This window comes from Cottoperca gobio, chromosome 9, assembly GCF_900634415.1.
Source record: "Cottoperca gobio chromosome 9, fCotGob3.1, whole genome shotgun sequence".
Classification (NCBI taxonomy): domain Eukaryota; kingdom Metazoa; phylum Chordata; class Actinopteri; order Perciformes; family Bovichtidae; genus Cottoperca; species Cottoperca gobio.
The window spans coordinates 6,515,308-6,527,228 of NC_041363.1; positions in this window are offsets into that span (position 1 = coordinate 6,515,308).

Consider the following 11,921-nt stretch of genomic DNA (forward strand, 5'->3'; position numbering starts at 1 on the left):
TAGCAGATTAATTGTCTGGAGTGTGTCATACTAAGCTAGAAGTGAAAAGGTTTCCCGAACATGCCTGCTGCCTAGCCACGGCCGTGTGCCCAGGAGCAGTGACAACGAGGCCTTGCGATATTGGCTCCGGTCAAGATGTATGGTGCTGGACTCTTTCCTTCAATGGGCTCCTCTGCGTGGCAGCCATATTGGGAGGGAGAGTACTGTGTGGTCGCCTGAGAACTTGTGTGTTTCCCAGCCAACGTGCATCTAAAGAATAACAATTTCACTAGCCATGAAGACCATCCATGGAGCCATGGGGGCCGTGGCCAGAAAGCTCGGCCAAACACTCTCCTCTCATGCAGCTTTCTATGTACTCCTATAAATACATCTCCTATTTGTATAGAAGCGATATGCATCTTTGGGAAAATACCACAATGTTGACATAAGAGCACCCTCTACACCCCCTCCTCCTCTTTTACTGCCCCTCCCCTCTCCAAACTCTTTCTACCCCTCGCTGAACCTTTCACTGCCTCAGAGAGAGAAAGAGAAGGAGAGAGAGAGAGAGAGAGAGAAGGAAAGAGAAATGAAGGGAGACCGGGAGTAAAAGAAGTGTCTCTTAGAGGCCTCCACGGTCTTTAAGCCACTATGGTATCCACCAGAGCCCTCACATACACTCAGCCTCTAAAGGGCTTTTGTCCTGTAAAGAGGGGGTTTGGCTAAATTGGGGGTGCTTGTGGATTGGCGGGTGGGATTGAGCTTGGTGTAGTATATTTGGCTCCCACGTCTCCATCACTGGAATGGTGAACTTTTTTTTTAAGCTAGAGAATTGAGAGGTGGGGTGTGGAGGGGCAAAGGGGGAGAGAGGTTTTTTTTTTTCGGGGGAGAGAGGTTTGGAAATCTTCCAAACAGTGCCTTTTTGCTTTCAAAGAAGGCTCCACTTGTGTAAATGTGCTCTTTGTCCCTTTGGCCTATTGTTTGAATAGCATTGTGGACTTTTTGTGGGAAGCTCACAGGGGCCTGGGGGGGCCTATGAGGCCAAAGAGGGACCAAAGGGGGCTCTGCCTGAATGACTTGGAGCCAGGACGATAGGGCTGTGAAGGTACAATTAAGAAATGTTCATACATGCATACACACATAAACATGCATCGACACAAACGCACTTAAACACACAGAAACATATGAATATCAATTTATAGACATTGACTGCACAAATGTGAAAGTGTAAACTTTAACCCAACTCCATCAACGTTTTTAAAGTTGGTGGAGTTGATGTTAACAGAGACCAGGACCCAAGTTTGGACTTTTTCTCTTTCTGAGGACTCTCCCGTTGTTGCACCGTCTTTGCAGATAGACACAAAATGAAAACAGCCTCTCTCCCCCTATAAAGGGATTTCTTCATAGAGCCGAGTGTCTTTGGTCTCTCGCTGCAGCCAATTCATGACTTCCATCTGTCCTCTCAAAAGATGCCGGCAGGTGGAAGAGAAGCACAAAGCATTTGCATCAGGGACCATTTAATCTGCCTTTACAGAGTCCACAGGTCAGTCGAGTAAAATGTTTACCCGTGTTGTAAAATTGTGCAGTTTAAGTATATTAAAAACACTGACTCCTGAGAGTTTAATGGGTCTAGGCCTAAGGGAATAACATATGTTCCATTTGTGTTGTGATACTCTCCATATTTATACTATTGCATCATTCCAAAACACATCAGTATGCAATTAAATCATGTGGTTATAATGATTCAATATTGTCTGCAACAGGTGCATGTAGTTATACAGACCACAAGCAGACTTAAATTCAAATCCAATGAGGATAATCCAGTGAGGATAAAGTAAAGGCCTAGTAAATCTCTCAATTCCATGTCAGGACATTCTACCTCTCTAGTTTCTGTTATTCTGCCTTCTCTGTTTGTTTCTGCTGAATCCCAGTCACAGCCCTATGGCCAAACCTCAAACATTCCCTATACAACCCACAGTTGGTTAGATACTCGAGTCTCTTCTGAGCTCTCCTCTACTGTCATCACCAGTGACCTCTCTTTCCTCTGAACCCCCCAGAGCAGCACTCAGGCTTTCTGCTGGAAGGTGATTGAGCATGGCACCCTGCTCCAGCCCTGTCCTGCTTTGTCTGGGGACGTGTGCCTGTGTCAGGAACCACAATTAGTGGGGCGCGTCCCCTATCATTAATCACAGAACAGTCCTGGATCTCAGCGCAGGCCCACAGCCGCACTTCACTGACAATTTGTTCAGCATCAGCATCCGCATGTTGGCGGCCGTATATAATCCCACATAGCCATATAAGATTCAGCCTGCTCTGTTTTTTTGTGTCCCTCATGAAGTCTTGGTCATCAATGACTAGTTTTTTGTCACACTCACCGTTATAGATATGTCATTATTTTACCCTGAAAAGACACCAGACGAGCCAATAAACTATTAATGCATACAGCTGCATTGTTTTAATTTAAATTCTCTTTCAATGTGTGTGCATTTCCAACTCAAATCATTAACTTGAGCCAGCTTTCCAGAGGTTTCTTATTCTTACTTCTGGGACTCTGAATCCTTCCACGATCTGATCAAACTGCACTATAAAAGCTTTTTCTTGACATCTAAGATAGATATAAAAATTCTAAATCAATTCCACTTTTACCGCTTCGGATGCAGCCCATCTAGACAATGCTTTCCAGCGAAGACACGGAAACAATGCGTGCATTTTGCAGAATGTACCCGAGGCAAAGGGCAAATACTGGCCTGACCTCGTGAGAGAAAAGACACATCCTCAATTCCCTTTTCACTCTGAGCATTCAGATCAATACTGTGGCAGGATGCTAAATATTTGTCATCAGACGATCACACATTGATTAAACAAATCAATGGATGATAGGAGGGAATGAGAAAAGGGCGGTGTGCTTGCTTACCTAGCTCCTAAGGGATGGGGAGGGAAAAGGGAAAGAAAGATGGAGGGAGATGGAGATTTGTAGCTCTCAGGGGTTGAGACTTTTCTCTTGGGGACTATCTGTTTTCTTTTTTTTGTAGATGGGGGACAACTATGAGGGAAAGGATGAGGGGACTTGCGAGTGGGGGTGTGTGAGTGTACATGAAGAGATCTCTCTGTGAAAATGCAGGGAACCGCTGTCAAATTGAACTCTTTGTACTTTGTCAGTTTTGCTCGTTCGTCTGATGCCCACCATTCCTTCTTTACCCACATACATGAATACAACACATAACACACAGATAATGCTCATAAACAAGACATATGTGCAGAGGCGCACGCACACACACATAACACACTCTATATCTCTGTCTCGCACACACACACACACATGCTACTCTGTATGCTTCCCTTTCCCTCACTGTCTTTATTAATCGCATAATGAATTTTGAGCCCGGTCTCTTTCGATCTCTCTCTCTCTGTTCCCCTTGCTTTATAAAAACAGAGGAATGAAAAGCAGCCAGATGGTAGCTCAGGCCTAATATAAAATCAATACACTGCCTCCAAGAGAACTGAAGGGGGGGGGGGGGGGGGAAGAAGAAGAGTTGGTGAAAAAAAGAACGCTCAAACACCACGGATGCCAAAATAGAGTTCTTTGGTCTCTCCTTTTTTCTCCATCCTCTCTCTCTTCTCCTCTTTCTCTCTTGCTCTGTCTTTTCCTCTGACACACACACACACACACACACACACACACACACAGACACACACACACACACACACACACACACACACACACACACACACACACAGACACACACACACACACACACACACACACACACACAAACACACGTTGCGTCAGTGTGCTTCAACCATGGAAGGCTAAAGGAGCTGCTTGGGTGTATGTGAGTGTGTATGTGTGTACGTGTGTGTGTGTGTGTGTGTGTGTGTGTGTGTGTGTGTGTGTGTGTGTGTGTGTGTGTGTGTGTGTTTGTGTGTGTGTCACCCCAAGCACACAAGAATGTCAGGACATCTCATTGGGCCGCAAATTGAGAGAGAGGAGGAGGACATGGTAGAGATAGCCTTTGAAGAGGGAGAGGACTGAGGGCCATTGAGAAGTCATTAGGGTAATGATAATTGGCGCGGTGAATAAGCAAAGAGAGAAAAGAGGGAGGAGAGTATGTGCATGTGTGTGTGTGTGTGTGAATGTGTGTTGAGTGGGGTTGGGGTAGATGCAAAGAGGTGATACGTTACAAGTTAATTTGATTGACAGCCACATGTCGGGTGGAGATGTGTGTGAACCTAGATGCACCAGTGAAGTTCTCAATCCTTGTTTTATGTGAAATAAAGGAAGATTGTATGCAATTGAAAGAGATGTGTTGTGTGTGTGTGTGTGTGTGTGTGTGTGTCAGCAGCTTCACTCTGTGTGTAAGGAGCAGTAAAGCCTGTCCCCTGGTGACTGGGCCTGCTTGCTCAGTGACAGATAGCCCAGGGAGAGAGGGGACACCAGGCTGTTTAGCTGATAATTAAGGGGGTTTTATCTTAATTTGAGCTGTTACTCTCTATCCTCTCCTGTGATTTATGAGTTGCTGGCCCATCCTTGCTCCCCTGCTCTGCCCCTTAGCATTGGGAACAAGACAAAGGAACCTCTTCCCTCTGTATACAGACAGTGTAACACGCACTCGACCATTACACATGTACAAGTATGTGTGCATTATCACAAACTCTGAATCATTGACACACAAAGTGATAATTATACAAGGCTCAAAGAATACATTTGTGCATTAATTCTCAAAGGAGTACAAAAGCTAAAAGCGCAGAATATCAGCACACTGGCTGATTGATATCTGCCTGCAGTGGTGCAGTAGCTCTCTCTTATGGCCTTTATTCATCCTCAGCCAGGCTCTGGTGGTAATGAATCATATGAGAAAAGGGGCTGAAGCTTTAACCTCTCACCGGCCGGCCCAGGAGAGAACGGGATTGAGTTCCTACGTGGTGGAATGACCGCAGGCAAGAGTTAACTCGATCTTCAGCTGGGTGGGGTACAGGGTGAAGAGAAGGCAGGGCGGAGGAGTGAGGGGGGGGGTGGGGGTAGTACAGGCAAACAATGCGAGCCACTGTTCTCAACCTATCAACCCCCGGGGTCACAGAGGAGAAGACATGCTAGTGCAACCTCATCTCCTCCAGTCACCTCTCACATAAAGGCCGGGGATTTTTTCTGCGCCCCGGCTCGGATGTTGTTTTTACGGAGATTGTGGGTAGGTCTTTGGCCGGGCTTGTTTCACGCTGCGCGGTAATAATCCCAAAGGTATTTAGCTGGAGGGAGGGACCTTCACACCTCTGTCAAAATGGCAGCGCGCAAGCAGATTGTGGGCATTCGTGCAGCTGTATAAACCAAGACGTCATACTCTGTGTCTTTCATTTTGCTTTGTCTTTTGTCTTTCGTGTTAGTCTACATTCAACAGATATATATATCTGGCAATACAGCACAACACAATGACAGTCCTTCTAGGACTTTGCTGTTGTCAAAACAAGTTTGGCGTAACAGAAGAGGAGTGAAACATCCAACAAGAAGAATCCTCTGCGAAGGAATTCATACATGTTCTTCTCTCTGCCGACAGGAAACTTTGAAATAAATCCCACTTTAGTCAGAGGACATGTGTGTGCATGTGTAGGAGACTATGTGTGATGAGATTTACAATGGGGAGAGGTGTTCACTGCTGGAAGTTCTCCCATTGACCTTTGACCCTTATGAGTCAGAAACCTGTTTGTGTTTCCAAAAGGGCCTCCTCCTTTGCTCTTATCTCTTGCCTGATGGGGGGGGGGGGGGGGGGGGGGGGCTGCAGGGGAAGTAGGGGTTTCATCCAAAGGCACGGAGTCTTCTCAGGGCATGAAACCTCATCTGTCCCCTCCTCCTCCATCCATCTAGGCTCTTAACTTTCACCCCTGACCCTGTCACACCCTCCTCTGGGCTCCAGCAACAACAAAAAGAAGGAGATTAGGGAAATCGACAGGCTAGAGGGGATTACTGTAGCCCTTTTCATCTCGGCCTGTGCTCACAGTTGACACAGTCTGTTAGCAGTACTTCAACTTAATCTGAGTGCAGTTTACTTTTTAGTTTGTGTACTTATGTAAGCCATGGTTTATACATAGACTTAATTGTAACAAAATCCACAGAAATAACAGAAGCCGTCAGTTTCGTGTGCCTTGGGCCACGTACTACCCGTACACACCACTTAGGTTAATAAACACACACAGCCACATGCGGCACACATGAGCTTGAATAGTTTAGCTGAAGGAAATGTTGACATGTTTCTGTCAACATCAGAGGCTGTCTCTGATGTGCAGTGTGCTGTGTATGTAGAGACATCAAACCCAGACAGGAAGTGCAGAGCCCCAACAGGAAGTCAGTGGATTGAGTGACACGTAGGCAAGAGAGGTGCCTCGGCCCAGCAAGAGAGTTGTCACTCATACCTTCTCAACCTAATTAGCTCTGGTTCTTGAACCCATTCTGTTCACGATTCTTAGAACCATGGTATGTCGTGAAACAGCCAGTTTTGAGCAGAACCATCATAATCAAGGACGCGCCATCAACAGGTCAAAGTACTCTGAACGCTTCAACATCAGGTGTTCGGACCAGAACTGAACCCGTTCCATGTTGGTTGAAAAGTTGTATAAGTCATGTGTATAGAATGTTGTACGTATTGGGTCAGGGTTAATTGGTAGAAAGATATTGTGTCGGTAAGTAAGTTGAATGATTATAATCAGAAAAGTATATCTGCTCCCTTTGTGTAGCATCCATTTCATGTCCACACCTATGTCTCTTAATTATAGTCCGGCTTCCATCCACCTCCTTTTCCCCTTTTAGCCGGTGAAGCGCCCCTGAATTGCTTTAGTTCTCAGAACCTGGCAGCAAGTCAAAACTATGTGCTCGACCCTTTAGAAGCACGTCTGCTAACCGTTAAGCCGTTTAGCTCCTAATACCAACAACAAACACTCTTTCTGTGCTGGCCCTGGGCATAGAGCACAGTGAGCTGCTTGTGAGAGAGGTCAGACAACTCTATAATCGGACTCTACCCATCTGCCCTCTGCTCTCCCACACTGAGCAGCAGGTTGGGCTCCTCGGCAGGGGACTAAGTGGGACACGGGGACACAGATGCCCATTGACACTGCACCATTCACGGAGCTTAAGCCCCAGCATTGCCACCCAGTGATCTCACAATGAGCAAATCATTTAATGATGTGGTATGTGCGCCTTTTGTGCGCGTACTGTATGTGGTAAGCACTTGTGAGTCGGAGTGGATGTGCAGAAGTGTGAGAGACGGTGTTATGAACATGCATAATTGTGTGTGGAGCGGTGTGTGTTTGCCTGTATATTTATGAAGTGCTAGTTCAGACATTTAATTTGCCACAGCCTAGTGAATGTGCAGAGAGGCGTCTCAGTAGATGTGTGCTGTCACTACCCTCTCCGCCCCCCTCTGCCTCCCAGCATTCCTTCTCCTCCACAAGTCTCCCAGCCTCTTTACTCGTCTTCTACGCTCCCTCCCTCAACCCTGCCCCCACTCCCCTGTTCCTGCACCCCATGCTGGGGCTAATTTTAGAGCTTCTTCCCTCGATCCCAGCATCCAGCTGGAAGTGTCTCTCCACCCCTGCCTAGCTGAGGAGCATCTCTCATGGATGTGCTCCACAGAGTGCTCCAATGCTCCTCCAGGGCATGTAAAAGGTGTGCTGGAGGGGAGGGGAAGGTGGAGCACTGGGGAACGTGGGAGGGGGGGGGGACGTGGGAGGGGGGGGGGGAGCCAGGTTAGCACAGAGCTCTATGCTTTTTAACCATACCAAGGTGCCATGGTAACAGGAATCTACTTCTCTGATGGGTGATTTTCTTATTCTTTTCCCATTGTTTTTGCCCCCCCCCCCACCATCTCTGCCGTTCACCCTATTCACTGGAAGAGTGCTGTTCTCCACTCAGGAGTGTAAGCTTGCAGGTGATTGGCTAGGCACAGTCCCTGGTGGTCTATTAGCAGTTAGAGAGTACACCAAGTAGTGCGGTGAACACAGTTAGAGGCAGCTTTCTGTCATACAAACTGGAATGGGACACACACAGCCTCACAAGCACACACAGTTTACACACATGCACGGGTGTCAGCATTAAATCTGTCCTGACTGGGATAGTTTTACAGTGAAGGTGCTGTAATGTAATTTTACCCACGATGTGTGTGTTTCTGGAGAATGATTAATGTGGGGAAAAAGGGGCTCTGGAGTTTTTACAGTTTTAAGCCCGATCCATCAGTCCATCAGTTTTCAATGAATAAAATTGACTTTTCAAAATAAAATCAATTACTGAACAAGAAACGAGTCTCTGCACCTGATATCGGTGACATTGATTTCCAAAAACAGCTTGTGCTGATGATTTAGATCCATGTGCTGAGTTTCTTTGATGAAATATGTGGCCCAGATTTTTCACTTTAGATTTGTTGTGTACCACATGGACAAAGGTATTCTAGTACAAATGGATAATACACAAAGGCTTCTTGCAATTGTGTTACTTTCAGTGAGTTTAGTTGTCTTCTGTTTGATGTTAGCTAACTCAGAAAGGCTATGCCCCTCAAAGCAGAGAGGAAAAATGTGATGCTTTCCTCGAATTGAGCTTCTTTCTCTTTTGTATCACAAACTGTAATTGAAATTGGAAGCGTTTTACCAGCAGACAACAATGATCTCAATGACCGCAGTGCTGCCTATAAAAAGCAGCATCAGACAGTTACAAAACAAACTGGGCAATGCCTCACTTTGTCGTCTGTCTGCATGGATTTGCTTTCTTGTTGTTGTTTTTGTCCTAGCTTTTGGGCAAAATCCTTACATGTAGGCGTTCATTCAACTGCTCTAACAAGCCTACTGGGGCATGAGCTGAGCTATCTGCGGGACATGAATCGGACCTGGCCAAGGGCACAAATCACAGAGAGGGAAGAAGAGAGACCCTGACAGCAGAGGGCTGCGGCTCAGCTTTCTCCCTCCTCCCCTTTGCTCCTCGTGGATTTTCTGCTTTTCCTGCTCTCTGTGCTGCTGTTCAGAGCTCTGTTGGCTTGTTAAAATTAATCTCTATGCACGGTGAGGGAAAAGGACAGTTGTTTCTCTTGCCTGGACCGCTCTGAGCTGTGAACTGGTGGGTCAGCCTGTGTGTGCGTGTGTGCTTGTCTTATTTTGGACTGAGCGGGGATGTGATTCATCATGTGGTGGTCAGGCGGACTCAACAGGCGTAACCACAGCCAGCCACACCAGGCCATCTGAGACCAGGCAGCGCTCAGGCATGGTTGCTCTCTACACACAGCATCACTCTGAACACCCCAGGGAGGCAGCAGAGGTGGCGTGTGAAACACACACCAGGGAGAGACTGGAGGGAGCATGAGCTCACATATGTGTGTGTTAATGTGTGTGTGCGTGTGTGTGTGTGTGTGTGTGTATGTGTGTGTGTGTGTGTGTATTAACTATATGCATGTGTGTGTGAATTTCCAAAAAGATGCATGCTTGTCAGCAGTTGTAGAGATATAGAACGTATCTGAGTAAAAAATCTGAGAAAGCGGGGGGGAAAGCATGTCTTTCGTTCCATGGCTTGCCTGTGGAGAAAGTTTCCGGCCGTAGCCTCAGGTTCCTGGAGGCTGAATTTCTATCCTCTCTCCCTCTCCATTGCTCCATCCTTCTCTCCCTCTATGTCTCTCTTTCTCCGTATGGATTGAGCTGAGGGACATGTCACCACAACAAGGCACTGGATAAGACAAGCCCACATCTTCCTTCCTTCCTCACCCCTCTGCCTCCCAACTTCCTCTCTCCACACACTCTCATTTTTTCTCCTTTTTCAGTCGGTCCCCACAAACATAAACACATAAACAAACTCAATTAGCTAATGACACTGGCCTGGCCATTGGGTGGTCCTAATTAACATTTACTGGCTGCCTGATGTCAGCTCTCAGGCAGTGATTAATAACTAGCCCCCTACCAGTACACTCACTCACTCAGAACAGACACACACACACACACACACACACACACACACACACACACACACACACACACACACACACACACACACACACACACACACAAACAAACATGCAGGCAGTAAGCACAGAGGTGAGAGGTGCCTTTTTTCACATTATGATATTACCATGCAACTGTTTAAGGCTCAGCATGTGCCAGTTGGCCGCCAACCAAACCTGTCTAAAACAAATATATATATATAGTTGACAAGTACTCCTGAGAGGTAGAAGCTGTAATATGATCATCAAATCCTGTGTGCTGTAAAACAGATTAGAGCCTGAGTGGAGTATGGTGGAGTAGTAAGAGGCTCAGTCCAAACATACTGGACCCAGCAGACAGTGTGCAAACAGGCCTTGTGGAGCGCTCCTCAGGAAAACTGCTGTTTAGCTTGCAAAGGGTTAACCTCTGTTGGGCTTGCAGACGTCCTGCGTGTGACGCACTGTCTCGATGAGGGAAAGTCTAACAGGAAAGGCAGTCTAAAAAAGGTCCCTGTGCAGCGAGGGCCCAAGGTACGTTTTCTTTGGCCCTCTCCTCACATTTTTTGCACTTGTTTTTCCAATTTGCTTAACTACAGTTCAATGGTTTTCGGATTTGCAGATTGCTGCACGGTTCCTCTTTTAATTCCGGTGGTGGAAGCTTTGCCTTTTATTGCTATTGTGGCGCTCATTCTGTTTTTTCTTTTTTCTTTTTTTCATCTACGTTTTTGGCATGAGTCCCACTTGCCTGCCGCTGGCCCCACTAACCCCTCTGCCACTCTTATGTCCTTGTTGCCCATAAGTTCACCCCGCTGTTGGTGCAGAATCACTCTAAGCCGCTCAGAGATTTCTGGTGATAAAACGGCATCGCACCTGACACAAAGGCTCCATGTGTTTGTGTGTGTGTTTGCATGTGTGTGTGTGTGTGTTTGTGTGTGTGTGAGGAATCTGAAAGAGGTCAGTTGGGAGGGTGGACACAGCAGTGACACGGCTTCATATGTTAATATGCTGCACATGTGGCTCTGGCATTGGAGGGTTGTGGTGGTCAGAATGACCCCCTACCCATTTCCACCCCATCCCATTCATCCTCACTGAATGTGGCTCTCCATTCACGCTGTTTTCACAGAGGAGGGAGGGAAAGAGGGGGGAGATGGAGGGAAGAGGGGGAGGAGAAGGAGGAGGAGAAGGAGGAGGAGGAGGAGGGATGGTGGTCTCAGAGGGAGAGAGGTGGTCTTTCTCTTCTCCCTGGCTCAGAGAGAAGGAAAAACAATTGGTGTGCAAATGGATGCCTCTCCCTTATTCCTAGATGACCCGCCCCTCCCTCCCTCTATCCCCTCCCTCTCTCTATCCCCTCCCTCCATCCTTTCCCTCCATCCTCTCCCTCCCTCCCTCCATCCTCTCCCTCCATCCCTCCTTTCTGTCGTCTCTAGATGTTTAGAAAGAGGGGCACAGTGGAGAAGAGGGCTATTGGCTGAGCATCTGTGTAAAATCTGAATAAATAAAATAGCGGAGGGTGTATCTTGTGGGTGTGTGTTTATACTGTTTGTGTTATTTTAAGTGTTTGTGCGTGCTCATGTGTGTGTGTGTGTGCTCGCTTGTCTATGTGCTAGCCAGCCTGTCAAAGGAGAAAGGCCCCCAGTGTCCTCTGTAATTTTCATAGGTCAGAACTGACAATGGCCACTTTGATAGAGAATCTGTGGAGATGTAAATCAGCCAATGGAGGGAGACAAAACAACTGTCCTCCCACTGGCCCCCACACCCTACCAAAAAAAAAGGGGAATTTAGTTTTAAAAGAGTGAGTGAGAGAAGAGAGAGAAAGAGCAAGAAAGACATCCCCTCTGCCTTTATTTTGATGATCCTTTTCACATTCTCAGTGAGTTGCTGGTGGTGGAAGAAGCGAAGGAGACGGGGGAGGAACGAAGGCTGCGCTGCCAAATGAACTATTTTAGTCAGTCCACCTCATTCCTGGGAAAGTTTGGAGCATCTTCTCTATTGCCTGGCACCTGGAGT